This window comes from Adiantum capillus-veneris, chromosome 10 (genome assembly GCF_014529385.1).
Source record: "Adiantum capillus-veneris isolate H3 chromosome 10, ASM1452938v2, whole genome shotgun sequence".
In the NCBI taxonomy this organism is placed as follows: Eukaryota; Viridiplantae; Streptophyta; class Polypodiopsida; order Polypodiales; family Pteridaceae; genus Adiantum; species Adiantum capillus-veneris.
Genome location: NC_140940.1, coordinates 151,105,470 through 151,131,346, shown reverse-complemented (window position 1 = coordinate 151,131,346; position 25,877 = coordinate 151,105,470). Strand labels below are relative to the sequence as shown.

At 43.2% G+C, this 25,877-nt stretch overlaps 1 protein-coding gene across 1 annotated transcript in view; it reads left to right on the top strand.

Moving 5' to 3' along the window:
• DEG5 (DEGP protease 5) overlaps positions 1-25,877 on the top strand; it is a 104,255-nt gene that overhangs the window by 537 nt on the left and 77,841 nt on the right. The gene's annotated exons all lie outside the window — the stretch shown is intronic.

The window sequence follows — 25,877 nt, the reverse complement described above, 5'->3', positions numbered from 1 at the left end:
GAGAGAGAGCCTTCGCCAGCGCTAGCAGTAGTGAGCTACATCGATTACTTTGAGGACGATGAGGGCATCTCTTTGAGGTTCTAGAAAGTCTCCCTCACCCATTAATACCGTGTGTGTGTGTGTGTGTGTGAGAGAGAGAGAGAGAGAGAGAGAGAGAGAGAGAGAGAGAGAGAGAGAGAGAGAGAGAGAGAGAGAGAGAGAGAGAGAGAGCCTTCGCCAGCGCTAGCAGTAGTGACTTTGAGGATCGAGGAGGGCATCTCTTTGAGGTTCTAGAAAGTCTTTTTCACCGAGAGAGAGAGAGAGAGAGAGAGAGAGAGAGAGAGAGAGAGAGAGAGAGAGAGAGAGAGAGAGAGAGAGAGTAGGTGTATTTAGGGAGGTATGTACTCAGAGCCAAATTGACTAGCATCTTTGAGATGTTTATTTGGTATAAAAACAATTTCCTCCAGATATTACTGCTTTATTGGGCCTTCGATGATTAGTGATTATGATGTCCCAAATTTTCTTGTGCATGTATCGCGGTGTAGGCATTACTTCTGGGTCTGAAACTTTGCTGTACATCTGTTTTTAATTACCAAGGCGGGGGTTGATTGAGTCCTAGTTTGGGAAATGCTGTGTTTGTGGTTGTTTTTGCACTTGTTAACTACTGGGTAGAAGTCTATGTATTCATATTTGGAAAACTCCAAGGTGCCCTTGAACACGGAAGTCTATGAACCTGACATAGAGCAGCTTAGGCGAAGTGTCCCTTGAGCCATTCTAGAACAGGTTCTCCTGGTGCATCATTTCATTTCATATAAATGAAGAGAGCACCCCGATAGGGAACATTTGCTAGGCCACTTGGAAATAGGTTACTGAGTATTCAACCACCTGGAACAGGCATGAGTCACATGGTGGGTGACATAGAGCATCACTAAGGATTCATTCCGTTAGTCGGGTAAGTAGAGCCAAGTTATGAGCATTTCTAGTTTGTTAGAAGGTGGGTGATGCGAGCATTTGGACGGGAATGTTTCAAGGTTAGAAGATTCTTGACTAAGTAAGTGCTGCCGCTAAGGGCCAGAACATGAATGAAAATGAAAAGCTATTCAGACAAGCAATTGCATTACGAGCAAGCAAGTTTCTTTCGGGAAAGCAGTTACTTTTTTGCAAAGGAGTACGTCTCAGCATTGCAGCTGGGCATTGTTATAGGGAACGGCATTCTGGACTGCTTTGGAACAGCGGAATGGCATTCTGGACACCTATAGGTGGACGTGTCGGAATGGTTGGATGTTCTAGGTGACCGCCTGTCACCCGAATGATTCGTTCCAGAATGGCGGGGAATGGGTTCGGAACACGGCTGACTGGCAAGGGCAGTTTAACCTCCATATGGCAAAAAACACCATAATTTTAAAAAGACCGTTTCTTTCGTCCTCCCCCACCCCTTCACATCTCCATTCAAGTTCTCAAGCTCTCTCCCTCTCAAGGCTTAAGCTCCCTCTTGAGTCTCAACTTTCAAGCTCTCTTCCTCTTCCCCTCTCTTCCTCTTCCTCTTCCTCTCAACTTTGAACTTTCAATTTCCCTCCCTCCCTCTCAACTTTGAACTTTAAAGCTCGCTTCATCCCTCCCTTTCAATCTCAACTTTAACCTTACAAGCTCTCAATTCCATTAGTTAGGGGTTTTTTTATGCCTCCTGTTCTGCGTCATTCTCGTTCCGGGCCCTTGGCTGTCGCCTCGTCCGAGGGGGACCCCCCGGTTCCTGTTTCGCATTGGGCCGCTCTTTAGCATTCTTGAACGTGGAGATTGTAGATCAGGCCCTCCCCGAGAGTTATACCTTGTGCATATTAATATTAAAAAAATACTGAAAGGGGTTCAAGGCTTTCGGGCCAGATGCCACATCGTATCAACTCTTCTCTCTCTTCCCCCCCCCCCCCCCCCAATTAAGTTCGTTGCAATTTCTGTTTGCGTGTTGCTATTGATTTCTCACTTGGGTGTCCAAGCGTGTTACACTTAAGGGTGTCGAGAGATACTTCTATCGCCCAGAGCTCAAGAAGGATGTGTGAGTTTGTGCGTGCTTGTGTCGTATGTCAGAAACTAAAGTATGACAGGCACAAATTGACCGCACTCTACAGCCTTTAACGATTCTAGATTGACCATGGGGGAGGGTATAGCGATAAGACTACATTTTTGATCTTCCCAAGACCTAGAGTGGACATGATGGTATTTGAACTATTGTAGATAGTTTCAACAAACAAACTCACTTTGTATCAAAGAAGTCAGTGAAGGACGATCATTTTGGCAAAGCTGTTTGTCTTGCACATCTTTCGGTTGCATGGGATGCCTTAAGTCTAGGGTTCTAGTTTGTTTTGGAGAGCAGTGTATGAGAATGTGGGCACTATGTTCAAGTTTTCTTCTTCATGTCATCCACGGACCGATGGGCAGTTAGAGATAACCAACTTAGTGATTTTGGACTTGTTAAAGTGCTATATCTTTGAAAATCAGTCTCTGTGGGAGAAGTATTTACAATTCGGGGAGTTCGCTTATAACAATATTGCTCACACTTCGACGAGGAAGGCACCATTTGAGATTGTTGAGGGTTGCAAAATACCAAGCGTAAGATTTTTCAGGCAGATCATTTTGTACAGGATCTGAAACTGTTTGTGCTAAGGTTAAGGAGGCTTTGTAGAATTCTCAAGAACGGCATAAGAGAGCAACAGACAAGCATCGTTGCAACTTGCGGTTGATGGAAGGTGATTGGGTGCTTCTTAGATTCGAGAAGGCACGCCGTAAAAAGAAGGAAGATAAGGAGAGGTTTTTTTAAAGCTAAGTATAAGATACTATGGCCCTTCGAGATTCATGAAAAGATCAACAATGTGTCCTGCACACTAAAGTTCCCAGATACCTAGAAGATTTACAATGCTTTTTATGTGAGTCTATTGAGGCAAATGCCAGTGGACAGGGAGCCAAAGGAGCATCTAGAGGTAGAAGAAACCAAGGAGATACTTATACCTGAGTAGGTCCTAGCTAGCACACAAGGAAAGGAAAATGAAGGGAAAGTGTCGGGTGCAGCGGAAGGGTTTAAGATTTTAACTCGGATCTAGTACTTCACACAAACACAAGGTTACTTTACAGTTGAGAGATCTAAACTGAACACAATGAAAGAGAGAGGTAGAAAGAGAGAAAAGGGAGATGACATTGCATGTCTGGTCCCAACCACCCTGAAGGGGCCCCTTGCTTTGTTGCTAGAGCAAGTGTTCCAAACTGATGACATGGCAGAAGTGTACGGACAACCCGCTGACATGCTAACGTGGACAACTGTACGGATTTCCGCAGATTGCATTGGCATGCTGACGTGGCAGCAATACGGATCCCCGCTTTTTGCGCTGACATGCCACGTGGCAAGCTGTACGGAATTCCCTGATTTTCGCTGGTTGCTTTTAGCGAGTGCTTTGATTTTGCAGCTTTTCATGTACTTGCTTTTGATTTTGAGGCCAAGGGCCTTTAAATAAGAACCCAAGGCCTCACTTAGTTTTGTGCTGATGAGCATCTAAGTAGAGAAGGCACGGTGGGAGTTGTAACTTTGCTCAAGCATTAATATAAAAATAAATACCGAAAGGGGCGCCAGATTTCAGGGCAATTACCTCTGGGCTTGGAACTACCCCTAGCTGTGTCGACTCTCTAATTAAAAGTGTGATAAATTGTGAAGTATTTTAAGTGATTCTCTCTCGTGTCTCGTGCCCGATTTTCGACTTGGGGTGACCAAGTTTGTAACAGTGGTATTAGAGCTCAACCAATTTCTCTTCTACTGGGAAATCCGATCCTTCTGCTGCGACACACATGGATTCAAACGACGAATCCTGTAAGAATCAGAAGAACCCACCTGACAACTCCGGATTGGGTAAAAGTACGAAAAATTTAAATGGACAATCGGAACAAGAGTACGGGCCTCCATGGCTTGCGGAGTATGAACCAATGGAGATGCAGCGTCAACAACAGGTTGATGCTTGTGTGAAGTAGATGCTCCAGTATTTGAAGGATCCCCATTACGCGAAATTTTTGACCCGGTACCCGATTTATGAGATGCATTCCTGATCGCGTTCGGCCATCGATTCACCATTAAAGTCTGCATTGAAGAAACCATGTTCCCGCGAATATACATTGAAGATGAACGTGATGATGTGATCGAGTGACGAGCCAACCAAATATCGAAGACCATGAAGCCTCCAAAGAGACCCAGCAAGGGAACAGATTGCCCTGGCTATTTGGGTCGACAGTCTTCGTTATTTGGGTCGAGAGTCTTCGTTTGCAAATGGACGAAAAGCCAAGAAGCGTGTACGCTTCGAGGGTGTGTCCAGTTCGTCCTCATCCTCTTTTGACAGTTCCGACAGCTCCTCTTCTTCTGATTCCAAGGATGAGGACAGAAAGGGCAAGAAGCGACATAAGAACCAAAGACATGGAAAGAACAAGAAGAAGGCCAAGAAAAGCAGATCTCATCGCAGATCTTGGAAACTTTTTGACAGTTCTGAGGAGGATTCATCCTCTTCTAGAGTTTGGACTCTGATGACCATATGTTTTATTCTAAGAGGAAGCACTTTTATAATATGACTTTCTCAAAGATAAGAGCAAGAAGACCAAAGAATTAAAGGAGGGTGGACAAGCGATAAAATTTGAGACCTTTTTATGTTTTCAAGATGCGCGCAAGGTCCTCGCTTTCATTTAATAGTTTGACTTAGCTTTTTTTGGAGGGCGCTATTCAGAGCACTCCAAGATTAGAAGGGCAGCATCCTATTTGAAAGGCAATGCACGGACATGGTGGTCCACTCTTCTGTTACGAAAAGCAACACTGACAAAGTGGCTTAAGTATTAGAGACTTTTTATTTCCTCATGGCTCACTCAAGAGTACGAACGTGATGTGATTACCGCTTGGAATCATCTTCCGATGGTAAAAGCAGATACTTTGGATACGTATTGCGAGAGATTTTGGGATGTTTTTCTACCCGCTTCATCCTTTAAAAAGATCAATTTTAAGCAGCAAATCGAGCAATTTTGTTGTGGACTGCCCAAAGAGATACGAGATTACTGCTTGTTACAGAAATCTGAGTCCATACAACAGTTGATGGGACATTTGCATTCAGGTAAATTGACTTATCCAACAGATCAACCTTCGACAAGTGATGACACAAGAAGAGGAAACAAAGATACACGTCAAAGTTGACTATGCAGAAGCGTAGAGACCAAGGAGAATGAGCACGAGAGAGAGAGTCTCCTGAACCAATCAACCTTGGGAATGAATAACTGAATGTGTAATACAATGGAGGCAAGGGGTTGCTTATATAGCAACCTCAGTAAATTGCCCTACTCAGACTTTGATAAATAAGTAAAATAAATACCTAAAAACCAAACTAAATAATGGGATCATCTTGGGCAATTCACTTGAGATGCCAAAACTCTAACAACACGTCCCCGATTGACAGAGGAACAGAAAGACGAATACCTCAAAATGGGGAAGTGTTTGGAGTGTGGGAAACAAGGACATATATCTGCACGGTGCCCCAAAAAGGCACAAGAATGAGAACAACCGACATACTTAAATAGAACTGGGTGAGGAGATACTCGCTCCAGAACAGATACTGGATAGAAAATTGAAAAAGATACTGATGTGTTGGCAATATTTTTGCTTTTTGACTTTATGAATGAATAATTTTTGAAATGGGAAATTCCTGAAGATGACTTTGATTTATGTATGAAATTAATGTTTTTTGGAAGATCCTGCTATTTGTGTACAGATAACATGTGAAATCGAGAATAAGATGATAACGAATTGGGAGCAATGATAGCTCCAGAATGAACGCGATCACGATTCGAGATAAGAATCATGAATTTCGAATGATGATGATGACTGATGATGAATGATTGAATGAAACTGTGGTGAGCGTATCAAGAGTTCACGAGGGATGCGATGGCTACACAACAATAAGATTACGAGAATTGAATGATTGAAACACTCTGTTCAGTATGAACTCAGTGTGTGATAGATGAACTGGAATTCTCGGAACTGAATTTGATTTTTGATTACTCACACATGTGATTGTGCTTGAGTGCAGGGTTGAAAGATGGAATGATTGACATAATGACTGCAACATTTTCGTCTTGAGAAATCTATGGACATGATCGCAATAAGATTTAGTTAATCAGTGAGGTACGGTGTCGATCTAGATGCGATTGCTAAATATGTTGCCAGGAATCATGGTCCTAGTTTTGGATGGATTTTATGTGATATGGCTTGAATGTGATGTGACCGTCGTCTTTGTACAAGTGCTGGATTTGTGTCGTTTAGTGCGTCGGTACTTAGAGTTAGTGTCTACTGAACTGGTTTATGACTTATGTCTGATTTTGCAGGCGTAATCGAGGGTGATTACAATTCTTTCAAGAGGGGGATATGTCGCAAATTGATGACGTGGAAGAAGTGTACGGACAACCCGCTAACATGTTGACATGGACAACTGTACGGATTTCCGCAGATTGCCTTGACATGTTGACATGGTAGCAGCACAAATCCCAACGTTTTGCGTTGACATGCCACGTTGCAGGCTGTACGGATTTCCGCGATTTTTGTTGGTTGCTTTTAGCCAATGCTTTTGAGCTTTCATCTTTTCATGTACTTGCTTTTGATTTTGAGGCCAAGGGCCTTTAAATAAGAACCCAAGGTCCCTCTTTCACTCAGTTTTGTGCTGACGAGCAGATATCTGAGCAGAGAAGGCCCGCGGGAGGTGTAACTTTGCTCAAGCATTAATATAAAAATAAATACTGAAAGGGCGCCAGATTTTGGGGCAAATACCTCTGGGCATGGAATTACGTCGGGCCTTGTCGACTCTTTAATTAAAAGTGTGAAGTATTATAAGTGATTCTCTCGTGTGTCGTGCCCGATTTCCGACTTAGGGTGCCCAAGTCTGTAACTTGCTTTAATTACTTGCACAAATGCTGATACAATGGCTAAATGCTGAATGCTAATACTGAATACTTCATGCAAAACGCTAGGCTGGATCTGATGCTGATGTTGAGGATCTTCAAAACGCTAGGGCTGGTCTGATGCTCTAGGCTGAAAACGCTGGGGCTGAATCTGATGCCAAATCGCTGGCTGATCTGTTGCAAAAACAATGGGGCCGATGTGATGCAAAACATTGGTTGATTTGCTGCAAAAATGATGGGGCTGAACCTAATGCAAAATGCTATGGCTGATCGGATGCTGTAGGCTGAAAACGCCGGTGCTAAACTGTTGGTGTTGAGGGTACTGACAATGATGAAGGTGTTGGCGATGGAAATGTTGGCGGGTGCTTGTGCGGCGGATACTTGTACTGTAGGTACCGGATTGTGCTGTCCTTAAACTGAAGGTCAAATGACTCTTTTATAGGTCTTTTAGCCATTTGCTCTACCTACTTTTAATAAATGTCATGTCAAAGTCACTTATTAATAAATGACTTAAGTGTGTCCATATGCCTATGTGCTTAAGTGACTGTATTGTGCAAGTGAGGGTATGCAACTATGATGTCATGTGACACATCCAACCCTATGTGTCCGTGGACAAGGTACAGCACGATCAGGGTTCAGTCAGTCCAGTCAGTCTAGATTAGTAGTGATCTGGCACTTTTTGTGAGTCTATTCGTAGACCGTGCATGCCCAGTCACTCAGTATAGATGCATATCCTCTGGTTGCACACAGCATGATCATCAATATTCCCATCAAAATTTGTCAGGGGAATTTTTCAGTGCATTTAGCCTATTTTTTCTATTTTTGACATTTTTCACTTAATAATTTAAGCGACTTTCCAACAAAAGTAGGTAGGGCAATTTTGCTAAATTTGTATTTAAGCAAACCAAAGTTAGCACTAAATGGCAGAAGAGGCACAAGGAGCTCCACGCTCAACAGGCAACTTCTCAGCAGACCCCTCCTAGGAGACTTAGCGTTTTGCAGATCCAGCATCACCTAGCGTTTTCATCACAAGATCAGCCAGCGTTTTGCCTTTGCAGATCCCGGCGACAGCAGCACCTCAGATCAGCCTAGCGTTTTTGCATCTGCTATACACCCTAGCGTTTTGCAGATTCACCGCGACGGAAAGTCAAGGAACATCAGCGTTTTCAGTTTTCAGCAATAGAAGACTTGCAGATTCAGCCCACAAGAAGTAGCAGATTCAGCCCGGTAAAGACATCAGTTTTTAGCATTTAGGAACCTCAGTTTTCAGCCCCAGACCTGCAGATTTTCAGCGATAAAGACACACAGAAAACAGCCCCCCAAATCAGCGTTTTGGACTAATCGCAGATTTCAGCCCATAGCGTTTTTGGACAGCAGTAGAAAGATTGCAGATTTCAGCCCTTAGGTCGACTTTGTCATCACCGTCGGCATTGTCGACATAGCCTAGACTTGCATCAGTCTCATGCATACCATTTGCACCAGATTGTGCAATCATAAGTAGACTACTCTCGCCGACAAGAGTGGGGCCTTCGGAGGAGGGTTTTACAACGTCTCTGGTGTCGTATCTCTCTTCTCTCTCTATCTCTCAGTCTCATACACTTGCACGCACAGTGTCCATTCACTTGTTTGTGATAATAGCATTCTCTCATTAAGAACGGAAGGCTCTACCTTCCATAAGAGTAAAAGGAACCTTGAGCACAATTCAGAGCACTCATCTTGAGCAAAGCGCAAACATTCATTCTGCTGCACCTAACATTGGTATCAGAGCTTTGGCAGTGTTCTGTATCACTCAAGGAAAGAACCACAAGAATCACCATAATTTTTTTTGCTTGTTGTGGTCGCACGAACCCAAGTTCGCTTGGGCGTGTCGATTCCTAATCATGTTTTTGAAGAGTGACGGGAATCCCAAGAAAGAAGGGCTTGTCCAGCCTCCCCTTGTGCCTCTTTTCACTCATTGCGAGTGGACCTTGCACTTAGCGGCCGGCCAATCGACGTAAGGTGGGAAAAAGCAACCTTGGTGTGAGCGCAAGGCCGCCAAGGGGTGTGCCCGCACAAAGGAGTAGAACTCGGGTGAAGAGAAGATCCTTCTCAAACGCGGTTGGCAAGCGAAAGAAAACGTCAAGAGCCTCAAGACCCTCAAGACCCCTAAGAACCCAAGTTCCTCGTGAACTTAAGAACCCAAGACCACAAGAACCCACGACTTTAGAATGGTCATCACTCGAAGCGGAATGGATACTTTGCTTAGAGGTGATGAGCATGAGAGAGGCGAAGAAGAATTTTCCTCACCAGGAGTTTTTTTCAACCCTCCCCCTTTCCCATCTACATCAAGGATTGCACTAACTCCTATGGAGGCTTTAGAGCTGATGTTTATGGAAAGGAACTTAGACCGCGAAGCAAGAAATGCAGAAAGAATAGCAGAAATGAATCGCAGACACGTAGAAATAAAAGCAGAAATGGATCGCAGGTATGCAGAAGGCAAAGCAGAAAGAGAAGCAGAAAGAAAGGCAAGACAAGAACAACGTGACCGACACATGCAAGAGTTCTTGCGACTCTTTTCTCAAGTTCCGGCACAGATGCAAGAGATTCAGGAGACGGAGACTTTCTCAGTCTCTTCTTCTCCCAAGCATGACACACAGGTTTTGCATGATTATGAGAAGCATGATGGATTGAATGATAATGATGAGAATGATGATTTAAATGATAATGATGAATTGCATGACAATGACAAGCATGATGATTTGCATGATCAAGATGTGATTTTTCACAAGCATGATGAGTTGCATGAAGAAGATGTGATTGTTCATAAGAAGGATGATGTGTTAGTTGATGCTTTTTCTAGCGAAGCTAACCTCATTGCAAATTCGATCAAACGCGAAGAACCGATCTTGGCTCTCGAGCCTAGGTCCAAAGAACCCTCACAGGAAGTATTATGTGTTCGCATGATTGATACGCACTCATTGTTCAAGTGTTTCATTCGTGATCGTTTCCTGTATTTTAGTCAGCGTCTTTCTGTGATCCCTTTTACTAGGCATGACATATTGTACGTTGAGCACGTTTCACTCATGGATGAGCACGAATGTATGCAGAATTTTCATGGAAAGCTGAAAAGTATGTATGTAAGGAAGTCACATTCTGTCTCTTCCTTGGCATGACACATTCGTAGAAAGAGCACATGACAGTATGAGCACCAAGCATGGGCATTTCCGTTGTGAATTGCCAGAGTTGATTGCTTTAGATCATAAGAGAAAGATTCGATCTCATTGTTTGCGTGTGTGTAGTGAACGGTTTGGCACTCCGTCTATTGGTTCATCTACATTGCATGCACAGTCTTTGAGGAAGACCATATTTTTTTCACACTGTACATGGAGTAGGTATGTTCATGGTTTTGTGTTGGAAATGGTTTCAGGAATTTTCAGCCATGAAGATTCTTGAAGAAGAACGAAGCATGACTTTAGACGAAGTTGAAGCATCGAAGGAGCCACAAAAGACTTTGTGTCGCTTTCGGCGCGGCCCAAAGAAGCAAGCTTTGCAGACCTTTATGAAGTTCAAGTACCGCACGACCCACACATCAGAGTGGGCCGACGAAGAGTCCCTTCCAGGATTCCGGATGCTATTGGCGATCTCCCTCGACCCCATACAGTTCGGTACCAGTACCTCACTTTGAAAAGGAGGGGATGTCACGTGGCACATCCAACCCTATGTGTCCGTGGACAAGCTACAGCATGATGAGGGTTCAGTCAGTCCAGTCAGTCTAGATTAGAAGTGATCTGTCACTTTTTGTGAGTCTATTCGTAGACCGTGCATGCCCAGTCACTCAGTATAGATGCATATCCTCTGGTTGGACACAGCATGATCATCAGTATTTCCATCAGAATCCATCAGATTCCATCAGATTCCATCAGGGGAATTTTCCAGTGCATTTAGCCTATTTTTTCTATTTTTGACATTTTTCACTTAATAATTTAAGTGACTTTCCAACAAAAGTAGGTAGGGCAATTTTGCTAAGTTTGTATATAAGCAAACCAAAGTTAGCACTAAATGGCAGAAGAGGCAACAGGAGCTCCACGCTCAACAGACAACTTCTCAGCAGATCCCCCCCTAGGAGACTTAGCATTTTGCAGATCCAGCATCACCTAGCGTTTTCATCACAAGATCAGCCAGCGTTTTGCCTTTGCAGATCCCGGCGACAGCAGCACCTCTGATCAGCTTAGCGTTTTTGCATTTGCTACACACCCTAGCGTTTTGCAGATTCACTGCGACGGAAAGTCAAGGAACATCAGCGTTTTCAGTTTTCAGCAATAGAAGACTTGCAGATTCAGCCCACAAGAAGTAGCAGATTCAGCTCGGTAAAGACATCAGTTTTTAGCATTTAGGAACCTCAGTTTTCAGCCCTAGACCTGCAGATTTTCAGCGACAAAGACCCACAAAAAACAGCCCCCCAAATCAGCGTTTTGGACTGATCGCAGATTTCAGCCCATAGCGTTTTTGGACAGCAGTAGAAAGATTGCAGATTTCAGCCCTTAGGTCGACTTTGTCATCACCGTCGGCATTGTCGACATAGCCTAGACTTGCATCAGTCTCATGCATACCATTTGCACCAGATTGTGCAATCATAAGTAGACCACTCTCGCCGACGAGTGGGGCCTTCGGAGGAGGGTTTTACAACGTCTCTGGTGTCGTATCTCTCTTCTCTCTCTATCTCTCAGTCTCATACACTTGCACGCACAGTGTCCATTCACTTGTTTGTGATCATAGCATTCTCTCATTAAGAACGGAAGGCTCTACCTTCCATAAGAATAAAAGGAACCTTGAGCACAGTTCGGAGCACTCATCTTGAGCAAAGCGCAAACATTCATTCCGCTGCACCTAACATATGACTTGCCTGATCATGCATGTCCTTCTAGAGGCTCACAAAATGTCGGGCTAGATCTTGAGCTAAGACTGATGCTAACCTGTAGTAGTAGCTTGGCTCCAGTGCAATGCCAAATGTCCAAAATGGGATCGCACATGATTGATTAATAGAAACCGACAGAGAGAAAAGGAGAAGAGTATGGGAAAAGATTGACATAGTGTTGTGTCAGGTGCGTATTGCACTCGAGCTACGTGGACAAGCTATTGCTACAGTTGAACTTCCCGTTTAGTTAGCTTAGGATCTAGCCTGGCAATTTTGTGAGTCTCTAGAAGGACATGCATGATTCGGCAAGTCATAGTTGCATACCCTCACTTGCATAGTTCAGTCACTTAAGCATATAGGCATATGAACTATCACTTAATTCATTTATTAGTAAGTAACTTTTGACATGAAATTTATAAAAGGTAGCTAGGGAAAATGGCAAAAAAGCCTATAAAGAAGTTACTTGGCCTTCAATTTTTAGGACATCAGAACCCAATACTTGCAGGGGCATCCACCGCCTACAGCACCTCAACACCTAGCATTTCCACCGCTAGCACCCCAGCATCATCAACGTTTTGTATTAGTTTAGCCCTAGCGTCTTACATCAGATTAGCCTAGCGTTTTGCATCAGTTCAGCCCAACGTTTTTGCGCGAGATCAGCCCCGCATTTTTGCACCAAATCAGCATAGCGTTTTGCATTAGATCAGCCCTAGCGTTTTGCAATTCATCCACATGAAGCATCGACACTTACATGCGGTGTCGTCTCTCTTTTCTCTCTCTCTTTGCTTCTCTCTTTCATTGCGTTGAGTTCAATTTCTCTCTTCAAGTGAAGTAAAGCACCTTGAAATGAAACATGGACAGAAAGTTGGCTTATCTCATATGTTTCTCAAATAATTTCCATTGTGTGAGAAAATATGTTGCTAAATTAACTCTATCTGAAAGAAATATAATTCTAAATGAATTATTGGATTTATAAGTGAGAGGGGTTTCTCGCTTGAGACACTAGGAAAAATAATTCTAAATGAATTATTGGAACTATGAGCGAGATGGTTTTTCTTGCTTGAGATATCCAAGTACAAATATTTCTAATGCGTCATTCAGAGAAATGACTGGAGCACTACAAACGGGAATATCTATAGGGCCACCAAGAACAGGTACTTCTGATGCGTCACATTGGATGGATGACAGGGAGCATTGAGAAGAAGTATTTGTGAGAGTGCGCGTGTGCGGAAAAGAGAGAGAGAGAGAGAGAGAGAGAGAGAGAGAGAGAGAGAGAGAGAGAGAGAGAGAGAGAGAGAGAGAGAGAGAGAGAGCACAAACGCAAGATATGATGAAGAGGGGGCGATCAACCCCCCACTGACTACCAGAGCAAGAGAACCTTAGTACAACAGATAGTGTTGGAAGTGGGTACCCCCCTAACCCCATAAATAGGTGCCCAAGGGGAGGTATGTCAATGCATGATAAAAATCCCAACGATCTGTAACATTTAATGCACTAGTAACTTGTGTGTAGCGGAAATTGATAACATAGTGAGCATTTCATTAGAATAAGTTCCTAATGAGCATAGAGAGAGTACTTAATTTGAGAAAGCAACAAAGCAATTTACACCTAGCTAATTTGGCATTGACAATACTTGAAAAGAGAGAGAAATAGAACAATTGACAACAGTTGAGGACCGGATTTACATGGAGCCGGTCCCCAATCCATAAAGGCTTTGTATTATAGCTTCTCCCATCAAAGGAGACTTTTGTACAATACAATTCTTGTGTTCCTTGACAAAACTCGTTGGTGCAATGAAGATGGAAGCTTCATGCACCGAATTATGCTTGAAAAACACACCTAGTGTCCCTAGCCTCAGTCCCAAGACCTCACACACCTTTAAAAATGGTGAGAGCTAGCAGGGAATGAGAGGTATCTTACAAGAAAGAAGTATTCTCCTCACATAATCACTCTAGTAGCATAGCTTAGCTTAGTAATTAGCATGGTAGAGGAGATGAGCATGCCATTGAAGCTTGGCTCTTGGTTGGATTTGCATTCCATAACCAAGAGTTGTTGGTGTCGGTGTCACCAGGAGGTGTATTTTTCCTGTTGCCTTCCATAAATAAGTACTAGATATTTTTATTTATTTTTATTTTTACTTGTCTCCTCGAGACCCTTGAAAAGGTGCAAGTGGATACATTGCATGGCAAGTGTGAAATGGTTGCGGCCAAATAGGTTTCTCACATCGGGAGTATAGGTCGATCAGTCTGGGATTGATGGGTCTGTTAGCACTGAATTTTGATGAGTATGGAAGCTTGTGTGCGCCAAATGAAGTCTGGGCCACTCGGAAAGTCACTTATAATTTTATAAAAATCACTTATTAACTCAAAAGGGGAAAACTGGACACATGGCGGCTCCTGGTAGATTTGCCAGATCCAGCATGAAGAGGGGGCGCCCAATTTGAGAGAGGAGGCTGATTTTTGACTTGAAGTGACCGGCAGTGTGTGTATGAGTAATGGGTGCAGGTCTACAGCTCTAATGGAAAGCTTGCCTTCTCCTCTGTCTCATGTAGCGCGATGACTTGCTCTCGTGCATCTCTCTCTCCCCTTTGGCACATATGGTAATGTTCCACTAGTTGGGCTACTCAGATGAACATTTACAGTTCTGGGTGTATGCGCGTTTGCCAAGGCAAGAGCTTTCTGAACAGGAACCGGATTAGCTAATTGCTAATCCTCCACAGGTATGCACAGTTCCATCGCGAAAGATTGCGAGTTTGGAGTGTTTTCTCGTGTGAAAACTCGTCCAATTCACAGGCTCGCTCCGCTAAAAACAATCCGAAACAGGGAATTACAGCCTGCTGTGTTTTTCTGCAGGTTTAGGGTTTCGCACCTAAACTGCAAGGGTACACCAGGGGAGCCTCGTGAGAGCTTTGGGATGCGTGTACATGCTTTTGGACACTCGGCAGTGAAAAACAGAGAATTATAGCTCGCTGAATTTCTGTGATAGCTCACTAGAAAGCTTCCAGATAGCGAGGGAATCCTCCCTAGACAGGTACTTTTGACCTACAGGGGGTTTTGCGTCGTTATGTTGCCGAAATCAGATTGGAAACCTGTGTTTTCAGCCCTCGCAAGGTTTGGACAGCTTTGTGAAAGCTTGTACTAAGTGGTCGGATCGTCTACGTTAAATTGAATAAAGAAATATCGAAAGGGGTGCTAGTCTTTGGGGCCTACGGGGTGTCGGTCTCGTGTGCGCAGTGACATTCTAGTCACTGGACGCAACTGTGTTCTCTTTCCTTCTCAGTGCGCTGTGTAAAGTTAACAGGTAATTGAAATAGTACCGCCCTCTACGTTGTACAGGCCCCTCATAGTAGGCCTCTACTTCTCAATGCTTGGAGGAGGAGATGAAGTTCTTCTTGCACACATGAATTGTGTGTGTGTGTGTGTGTGTAGCATTGTATTAGAGTAAAATGCAGCCCTCTCTCTCATCTTGGTCGACCCCTCTTGCTAATTGCTCATGCTCGCCTCCCATTGGCTTTTGTAAAGCTTAGCCAATGACAAATTAGAAGCATAGTCGATAGCCTTTTGACAAGTGTCCCCCTTTCCCCTTTTGTGAGAGCTTTAGGTAATTAAATAATTCAATTAAACTCTTATTGGACCTCTTAGTCTTCTGGCCAATAGAAATCAGGCAAGCCAATGGGCTGCTGAATGCTCATTGGATCCCTTGGTAGACTATCTAATAGTCTTCTAGGGAGCTTAATTTCTAATGGTTTTTTTATCAAGCATTTTTAAATTGATTAGACTAACTTTACTCTAGCTTAATTCTCATTGGTCCACCTCTATGGCCATCCAATAGGATTTGAGGGGAGACTCGGGGCAACTGGCCTAGGAGCCTGACATGTGTCCAATATTCCCTTTGTGTAAAGGGGGAGCCTTGGAGTGTGTGTGTGTTTCTCTCTCATCCCCTACTAAAAGGACTCGCCCTCTCCTTCCTAGGGATGTGGGAAGGCTTTTTAGTCTTCCCATGACCATCCAATTTTCCCCTTGCTTTGGCCATTGGACAATTGAGTTAATTTTTGGAACCTTAGCCTATGGAAGTCTTAATGGAGCCCGAACCTTAGGTCTTTTAAGCCCCATGGAGACTGTCCCTCTTTTGGATCCCTATTTTTCCTCCTATGAATCCCTGACAGGGACCGGTTTGGCAGCCTTACCAATATTCTAGCTTTTACTTCCCTAGTACTTCCCCATATTAAATGATCAGTTTAACATGAGAAAATCATTTGGAAGTATTAGATATTAGTTTTTATGACATCACCTCTCTCTTGAAATCACAGTCGTCCTTGACTAAGGTAGAGAAGATAAAGCCTAGTCATTAGTCCGTTTGCTAGCGGGTAGAGGATCCCTGTTTTACCCTACGACATCGTTCCAGAATGGATGACTAGTCCATTTGGTGCTTGAGAGCATTATCTGCCGCAAGCATGTGTGCACATTAGTCCGTATCAATCTTCCATAGTAGAGTGACAAGTTCTACGTGGTGTTCGGGAGACGTCGTCTCCACAAACATGATCCTAAACATGCATACTCATTGACATTTGTGCACAATAAAGAAAAAGAGAGTATTATAAGACAAAACTTTTGTTCATTTAAACATATTTACACTTGCTTTCTCTACGGAATCATTGTAAGGATTGACAAGGTTTAGGTAATCCTTTAATTGTATGCATTGCATCCATCTAGCAGCTTCAAACTGATAATTTTTAAACTTGATAAGATATCGTCGGATAGTCTTACCGCCTCATAATACCTTGTCTTCGTGTCGGAGAATGGACTCCGGCTGTAGCATCTCTTCTTGGTCTTCGATCACCTCTTCTTGGTCTTCGATCTCCGATTGGTCTTCAATGATTGCTTCTTGAGGTGGCTCTACTTTGTAAAGCTTTAGTAAGCTCACGTGGAAAGCATTGTGTATGAGCCAATGGTTGGGCAATTTGAGTTGATAGGTCATCTCATTGATTGGCCTAAGAATCTGAAAGGAGCCATAGTACCTTTTTGCTAATTTAGCATAGTACTTTTGGTGTTCCGTAGGATTCTTGCCCGTTGTGTCCCTTAATCGTGCCTTGGGAAATTTAAGCAAGACCCAATCATTTTGTTTAAAGGCTAGGACTCTTCTGTGCTTATCAGCAACAATCTTTTGCCTTTGCTGAGAGATGGATATAACATCCTTAATCTTTTGAAAAGATTCTTGCAAGTCTCGGCTATATTCATTTGCAACGAAGATCTGTCCATGTACCTTAAGTAGCAGGGGACTTTTTGATCTTCTCTCCATCACCTCAAAGGGTGCTTTTCCAGTGGAAGTATGTATAATATTATTGTAAGCATACTCCACTTAAGGTAAGTACTTTTCTTATTGAGACTTTTGATCTACTTCTGTGACATAAGCTTTTAGTAGATCAAGAATTGTTAGGTTAGCTATTTCACTTTGGCCATCCGTTTGGGGATGATAGGCCAAAGAGAAGTTTAGCCTTGTACCTAAATTCTCAAATAGACCCTTCCAGAAATTACTGGTCATTCTAGGATCTCTATCCGACACTATGGGCAAGCCGTGGTACTTGAAGATTTGTGATATAAAGAGGGTTGCCATTTGATGGGCTTTTATAGTCTTTTTGACAGGTATAAAATGTGCTTGTTTGCTAAACCTGTCTACTATCGTCCATATTCCTATATTCCCATGGATAGACTTGGGCAATCCAAAGATACAATCCATGGATATGCTCTTCCATGGTGAATTAGGGATTGACAAAGGTTGAAGCAATCCAGGTTGCTTCCCTCTATCAAACTTCGTCTTTTGGTATACCACGCATTTTGAAACATACTCTTGTATGTTTGCTTTCATGGCAAGCCAATAGAAATATGTTTCTATCCCTTTTAGGGTAAGATTGAATCCCTCTATGCCCCGAATAAGGAGGAGCATGAGATTCATACATTACTTTCTCACATAGTGAGTTAGTGACGCATAGTCTATTGCCATAGAGAAGATAACCATCTTGTAGGGTAAATGGTTCTTCCTTCTTCCCTAGTGCAAGGGCTGAAATCACATCTCTAAAATCGGGATCGATAGCGTACTCATCTATCATAGAAGATAGATCATTGTGAGTTGCTATGGATACCGCATTCACTCTCGGTCGTCTTGAGAGTGCATCGACCACTTGATTATGCTTGTCAACAATGTGAGCAATATGAAAATGAAATTGCGAAAGGAAATTTGCCCACCTCATTTGTTTGTTGAAGAGCTTGGTTTGCGTCATGAAGTACTTAAGGCTTTGGTGATCCGTTCGTAGAATGAAAGGAGTCCCCAATAAATAGTGCTTCCATGAATCTAGAGCATGTAGAACTGCTAAGAGTTCCTCCTCATATATGCCTAGAGCTTGCTCGACAGGGTCGAGCCTTGGAATTTCATAGGCTACGGCATGCCCTTCTTGGAGCTCCCAGGCAATCACAAGCGTCGCATTGGACCTCAAATGGCTTTGAGAGATCCGACAATGTAAGCACAGGTTGAGAGATAAGCTTCTCTTTAAGTTTTTCGAAAGCATTGTTCTCCTTGGTGGACCATATATACCTAACGCTTTTCTTTGTTAGGTCATGTAATGGTCCCGCTATTTGTGAGAATTTTTCTATGAAGCGTCTATTGTATGCACATATACTTATAAAGCTTCTTAGTTCATGCAGATTCCTTGGATTATGCCATGCTTTTATTACCTCTAGCTTTGATGGATCTATTTGGATGCCATCTTGAGAGATAATGTGACCTAAATACTGAATCTCTTGTAAGAAAAATTCACTTTTCTTTCGATTAATATAAAGTTTATTCTCTCGTAAAACTTGAATTATTACCTGGAGATGTTGCTTGTGTTCGTCTAATGAATTAGAGTAGATAATTATATCATCAGAGAACACTCCAGTAAAGCTTAGGTGAGGCCTGAATAGCTTCTCCATCGAGCGGTTAAATGTGGTTGGTGCATTGGTTAAGCCAAAAGGCATGACAATTTACTCGTAAAGACCAAGCGTAGTGCGAAATGCGGTCTTTACATTGTCTTGATCAACTATCCTTATTTGATGATAGCCACTTTTTAGGTCAACCTACTGAAGTAGGTCGACCCCTGTAGCTTATCAAATAGGTCTTCTACCCGTGGAACGGGAAACCTATTCTTGATAGTGATCCTATTTAGTGCTCTATAGTCGACACACATCCGATATGTGCCGTCTTTCTTTTGCCCTAATAACACTGGTGAACAAAATGGTGACGAGCTAGGCCTAACCATGCCTTTCTCAACTAACTCATGCACTTGCCGCATAATCTCCTCTTGTTGAGCTTGAGAAACTCGATAAGGAGGTTTATTAGGCGGTGAGCTTCGTGGAAGAAGTTCAATTGCATGGTCGTCATTGCCTCGTTTGGGAGGTAGTTCACAAGGAATATTGTCAATAAAAACATCTTGGAACCCCTTGAGAAAATTGGTTAACTCTAATTCCTTTTGATTGTTTATATTTTCTTTTGCTAAAGCATTAGGTTCATTTTGAGAATCTTTAACAAAAATCATGTACACGGAAATAGAGCTCTTTATTGACTTATTGAAAGCTTGCTTATGTACAAGAGGTATGGTACTACCCAACTCCTTAGCATCTATGTACATATTTTTTTCCTTGAACCTAAAGTAGATTTGCCTTTCAGGGAATTTAACATTGGCAGCCATGCGATCGAACCATGGTGCCCCTAGGATTACATCCTCATGCTTGAGAGGAGAGATGAAGAAATCCTCCTTGTCCACATAGCTTTGGACATGGAGCCTCAATTTCCCAATAAAGGGAGTGACTGAGGCTTCTTGCCCGTTGAAAGCACCATCGACAGGTAGGATATCTCCCATCTCATAGGCTTGGATGCCTAGCTTGGTGGCCAACTCTGTGGATACGAAATTGTGAGTAGTACTAGGGTCAAAGAGAATAAGAGAATCATGTTCTTTTACCTTTCTCCAAGCATGGCATAGAGGAGATCCTTTGTGATGAGCATCCTCTTCTTGAATTTCGACCAAGGTAGCTATAGGAGGCTCATTACGTGTATTCTTGTGGGGACAAGCACGATAGGCATGCCCTTGCTCCCTGCACTTGAAACAATGGTTATCTTTCTGATAACGTTCTAGCTCTTCAGGAGAGAGTTTATTTTTGCCTTTATAAACTCCCTTCTCCTTAGCTTTGTTGTTGTTGGCATTGCTTTTGGGAGACTTTTGGACGTTGTCCTTCCCCTTAGGCTCGTTACGGTCCTTGTTTTCCGTGGGCTTAAGATTTCTCTTAGCCCCTTGTTGGAAGTTGATTCTTGAAGCCACCATGGTATGGTGTATGACCGTAGATATGGTGCGTGGCCTTTGGGAGTTAACATACTCCGCCATATCCTCAGTTAAACCCGCACAAAATTGTTGTTTTTGCTCTCCAAAATCCATCTTTTTGAAGACAGTGGCTTTGAGGTGTAAATCCCAAAACTTGTCGACATATTTGTGAATAGATTCGTACGGAGAGCTTCAAGCTTCGCCATTCGGTGAGTACTTTGTCTTTGGCATCGGTAGCTAAAAACTACTTCATGATGGAAGCTCTTAAAGCTTTCCATGTTCGTGGAGCTTCACCGTTTGCTCGTAGACTAGACCACCATTGCCTGGCGGACTTTTGAAAATGCATAGCTACATGGCGTAGCTTAGAGGACTCCGTGAAGCCCTCATCTCCAAACGCCGTATCGAATTGTTGGATAAAGGCCAAGACTTTGTCCGTAACACCAAAGGTGCCATGGTAGGTAGGGAAAGAGATGTTCTTTCCTCCCACTTTGAACTTTTTAAATTTGGACGACGTCTTCCAGGTGGCATAGGATTTCCTATGGCCTCTTCTTTTAGGTGGTTCGAGAGCTACACCATCACTTTCTTCAGAAGAGGAAGAGTATGAGGAGGATGGAGAAGAGGGTGACCTCTTTCTCGCCTTTTTCTTCCCTTGTTTCTCTTTGTCTGCACCATCACTTTCTTCAGAAGAGGAAGAGGATGAGGAAGATGGAGAAGAGGGTGACCTCTTTCTCGCCTTTTTCTTCTCTTGTTTTCTCTCTTCCCCTTTGAATTATGGTGTAATTCTAGAAGTATGCTATGGTCTTCTCCGTTTAGGGGGTGTTGGAGAGCGTTTTGTCCGCCGTCTTCGTGGAGCTATCTCCGCCGAGGTGGCATGAGACTCACTTCTTTCTCGTTCTTTCGATGGGGAGGAGGGAGATGCCTCATCAAGGTCTAGACCATGGGTGCGCAATTGCTGTAGCACTTCTTTTTTGAGGGATGGGTTGCCCAAGGCTTGTTGAAGCCTAGAAACAAGATAGTTCACAAGCATAGGGGCATCATTAGTTGCTCTTTCATTAGCAAAATCAAAGCTATCACCATTCATTTCAATCTCTTTTCCCTTGTCAGCCATACTAGCAAATTTTAGGTGTAAACTTTTACTTGTACTTTGGCACTTCAAGCCCTAGTTGCTGCTCCTCTTTACCTTCAAAGATAAGCACTCAAGCATCTATACCCGTGGCTCGAATATTATTAATTGCAAGGAAAAGAAGAGAGGGTTCAACAGAGCCAAGACAACATCGGTTCCTGTCAAGCTTCTAATAGCTCAATAATGGTTAAGCCATAAGCAAGCCCTATAGGACTCCATTATTAAGACCATAGCTCTCGACGGTATCCCCGTTAACTGCATAAAGCAGGCGTGCTTCAAGGATGAAAAATCCCTATTCTACTTACTCTTTTGCAATTAATAACACCAACCATTTGTAGCAAGCTTGAGGACCTCTCTTCTTGAGCAAGAAAAGAGAAACCAATAGCTCTGATACCAATGTAACATTTAATGCACTAGTAACTTGTGTGTAGTGGAAATTGATAACATAGTGAGCATTTCATTAATGAGCATAGAGAGAGTACTTAATTTGAGAAAGCATTATAGCAATTTACACCTAGCTAATTTGGCATTGACAATAGTTGAAAAGAGAGAAATAGAACAATTGACAACAATTGAGGACCGGATTTACATGGAGCCGGTCCCCCCTCCATAAAGGCTTTGTGTTATAGCTTCTCCCATCAAAGGAGACTTTTGTACAATACAATTCTTGTGTTCCTTGACAAAACTCGTTGGTGTAATGAAGATGGAAGCTTCATGCACCAAATTATGCTTGAAAAACACACCTAGTGTCCCTAGCCTTGTCCCTAGCCTCAGTCCCAAGACCTCACACACCTTCAAAAATGGTGAGAGCTAGCAGGGAATGAGGATAGATTGAGAGGAAGAAGAGGTATCTTACGAGAGAGAAGTATTCTCCTCACATAATCACTCTAATAGCATAGCTTAGCTTAGTAATTAGCATGGTAGAGGAGATAAGCATGCCATTGAAGCTTGGCTCTTGGTTGGATTTGCATTCCATAGCCAAGAGTTGTTGGTGTAGGCCTCTACTTCTCAATGCTTGGAGAAGGAGATCAAGTTCTTCTTGCACACATGAGTTGTGTGTGTGTGTGTGTGTGTGTGTAGTATTGTGTAAAATGCAGCCGTCTCTCTCATCTTGGTCTATCCCTCTTGCTAATTGCTCATGCTCGCCTCCCATTGGCTCCTGTAAAGCTTAGCGAATCACAAACTAGAAGCATAGTTGATAGCCTTTTGACAAGTGTCCCCCTTTCCCCTTTTGTGAGAGCTTTAGGTAATTAAATAATTCAATCAAACTCTCATTGGACCTCTTAGTCTTCTGGCCAATAGGAATCAGGCAAGCCATTGGGCTGTTGAATGCTCATTGGACCCCTTGGTAGTCTGTCCAATAGTCTTCTAGGGAGCTTAATTTCTAACGGTTCTTTTATCAAGCATTTTTAAATTGATTAGATTAACTTTACTCTAGCCTAATTCTCATTGGTCCACCTCTATGGCCATCCCATAGAATTTGAGGGGAGGTTGGGGGCAGCTGGCCTAGGAGCCTGACATGTGTCCAATATTCCCTTTTTGTAAAGGGGGAGCCTTGGAGTGTGTGTTTCTCTCTCATCCCCTACTAAAAGGGTTCACCCCCTCCTTCCTAGGGATGTGGGAAGACTTTTTAGTCTTCCCATGACCATCCAATTTTCCCCTTGCTTTGCCCATTGGACAATTGAGTTAATTTTTGGAACCTTAGCCTATGGAAGTCTTAATGGAGCTGAACCCTAGGTCTTTTAAGCCCCATGGAAACACATTGCTCTTTTGCAGACTATCCCTTCTTTGGATCCCTATTTTCCCTCTTTTGGATCCATGACAGAGACCGGTCTGCCAGTCTTACCAATATTCTAGCTTTTACTCCCCTGGTACTTCCCCATGTTAAATGATCAATTTAACATGAGAAAATCATTTAGGAGTATTAGATATTAGTTTTTATGGCACGATCCAATAGAGAATGATATATGGAAATATATGAGGGCGCCTGGACAAAGTGGGAGGCCGGCCCCAAACTCGGACAGTCGGAACAAGAGCAACCTAGACTATGGGTGGCCAGCTTGGAGACATACTATATGCCCTAGACCTGTGAAGTAGTAGAGTCGTGTAAATCTGTAACAAACTTGGACACCCCAAGTCAAGATTCTACCGCGACAGAGCAGTGATTCACTTTAAAACAGTTCACAAAAGATGACACCGCCCGGCGTAGTTCCGTGCCAAGAGGTATTGGTCCCAAAGACTGGCGCCTCTTTAGGTATTTCTTTTTATATTAATCTGTGTGCAAAGTACAAGAGGGCCTTCGGGTGCTCCCTCTCAGATTTTGCGTCTAGATGCTCTGAGTAGTGAGCCCCTTAGGACTATTTTATTCTTACAAGGGATACCCAAAAGCAGAGCCCCAAAAGCTTTTAAAAATAAAAGCAAACTGTCCCAAAAGCTGCCAACGCTAATTCAGCCAGCCAAAAGCAACAGTGTGGATTGCGGAATTCCGTACATTGCCATGTCAGCGCATTTTTTGGTTGTCCGTACAGTCAACGAGATTTGCGGAAATCCGTACGGTGATGCTACGTCAGCCTGTCGGCACGTTCTGCGGGAATCTGCCACGTCAAAAATGTGTGTGTGTGTGTGTGTGTCCGGGGGTCTGCCACGTCACCAATTTGTGACATACCCCCCTCTTGAAAGAATTGTAATCGCCCTTGATTATGACTGCAAAACAGACAGAGGCCATAATTTGTCTTAGTAGGCACTGACTGTTAGTACCGATGCACTAGACACGACACATTTGGCACTAGTACAAAACGACAGTCACATCATCGGTCGTCACAGGACATCACTTGACATCACAGGACAAATCACATACAAATTCATGCCAAATCTCAGACCATGATTATCGGCAACGTATTTACTAATCGCATCTAGATCTATTCTGGCTCTCACGGATGCCTGATTAACTAATCCTTATTGCAATCATGTCTATAGAGATTTATGACCGAAATGTTGCAGTCATTTCGTCTTTCGGTTCCTGCACTCAAACAAGTCAAGTACAAATCAATTATTTTCATTTTGGAAATTTCCGTTATATACAACAGAATACTACTCAGCCCTTTAATATCCTTGAAACCAAAAGGGGACATCAGTGACTCTATTCAAAATCGAGGTAATCTGTTGACAAAGGAGCGGAGTGACTCCCCTCTTGTGCAAAATCGCTGCACTAGATTCACCCTGTTGAAGTCAGGGTTCTATTGGAGTAGACTATGCTAAACCGAATGCTGCAAGGTAAAGTTCCAAAATTTGAGGAGTATTTGCTAGGTCCTTCTCCATCCACTTCGCATCCAATGCAGGATAGTTCTTGAACTTAACCAAGAACCGCCTGTCATGTGACACATCCAACCCTATGTGTCCGTGGACAAGCTACAGCATGACCAGGGTTCAGTTCAGTCAAGTCAGTCTAGAATAGGAAGTGATCTAGCACTTTTGTGAGTTTGTTCGCAAACCGTGCATGTCCAGACACTTAGAGTAGATGCATATCCTCTGGTTGCACACAACATGATCATCAACATTACCATCAGAATACATCAGGAGCATTTTCCAGTGCATTAGACCTATTTTCCCTATTTTTGACTTTTTTCACTTATTATTTTTAAGTGACTTTTGTTGGGAACTAGGTAGGGCAATTTTGCTAAGAGAATATATAAGCAAACCTAGTGCTAGGCTTATCTGGCAGAAGGAGGAAGGAGAGCAACAGGCCCTCTGGAGCACCTTCTCAAGCAAGATGCCCCCAAAGAACCCCTGGCGTTTTCAACTCTAGACCATCAGCGTTTTCAGCCCTAAACCTCAGCATTTTCAGCAGTGACTTCCCAGCGTTTTCAGACTAGCAGTTCAACGATTTCTAGCCTGCTGCCATAGCGTTTTTACAACCAGCAAATCAGCGTTTCTAGGGATTGCAGCCAGCGTTTTCAAAGGCAGCAAGGGCAGCGTTTTTAGAGACAGCATGACCAGCGTTTTGAAGGACAGCATGACCAGCATTTTGAACCCGCAAGGCAGTGATTTGCAGCAGCAGAACTCAGTGTATTAGTAGCAGCAGAATTCAGCAGAAGACCCATCAAATTCAGTAGAAGAAGAACATCCCAAAAGGTAGTGTTTTTCAGCCGTCGTCGTCGCCATCCTCGTCGTCGCCGTCGTCCCCAAGTTTAGATCCACCTTGCATCATAGTCTCACGACTTGCATCAGCATCTTGTACCAGATTGTGCAATCAATAGCATAGACCTCTCTCGCCATCGAGAGTGGGGCCCTTGGAGAGGGTTTGACAACTTCATGGTGTCGTATTCTCTTCTCTCTCTATCTCTCAGTCTCATCACCTTCATTCACAGTGTTCACCACTTCGTTTGTGTCCATTGCACTCTCTCATTAAAGGATTGGGAGGCTCTCCCTTCCGTAAGTAAAAGGAACTTGAGCACAGTTCGGAGCACTCATCTTGAGCAAAGTTCAACATTCACTTTCGTTGCACCTTACATTGGTATCAGAGCTTTGGCAGTGTTTTGTATCACTCAAGAAAAGAACCAGACGAACATTATTTT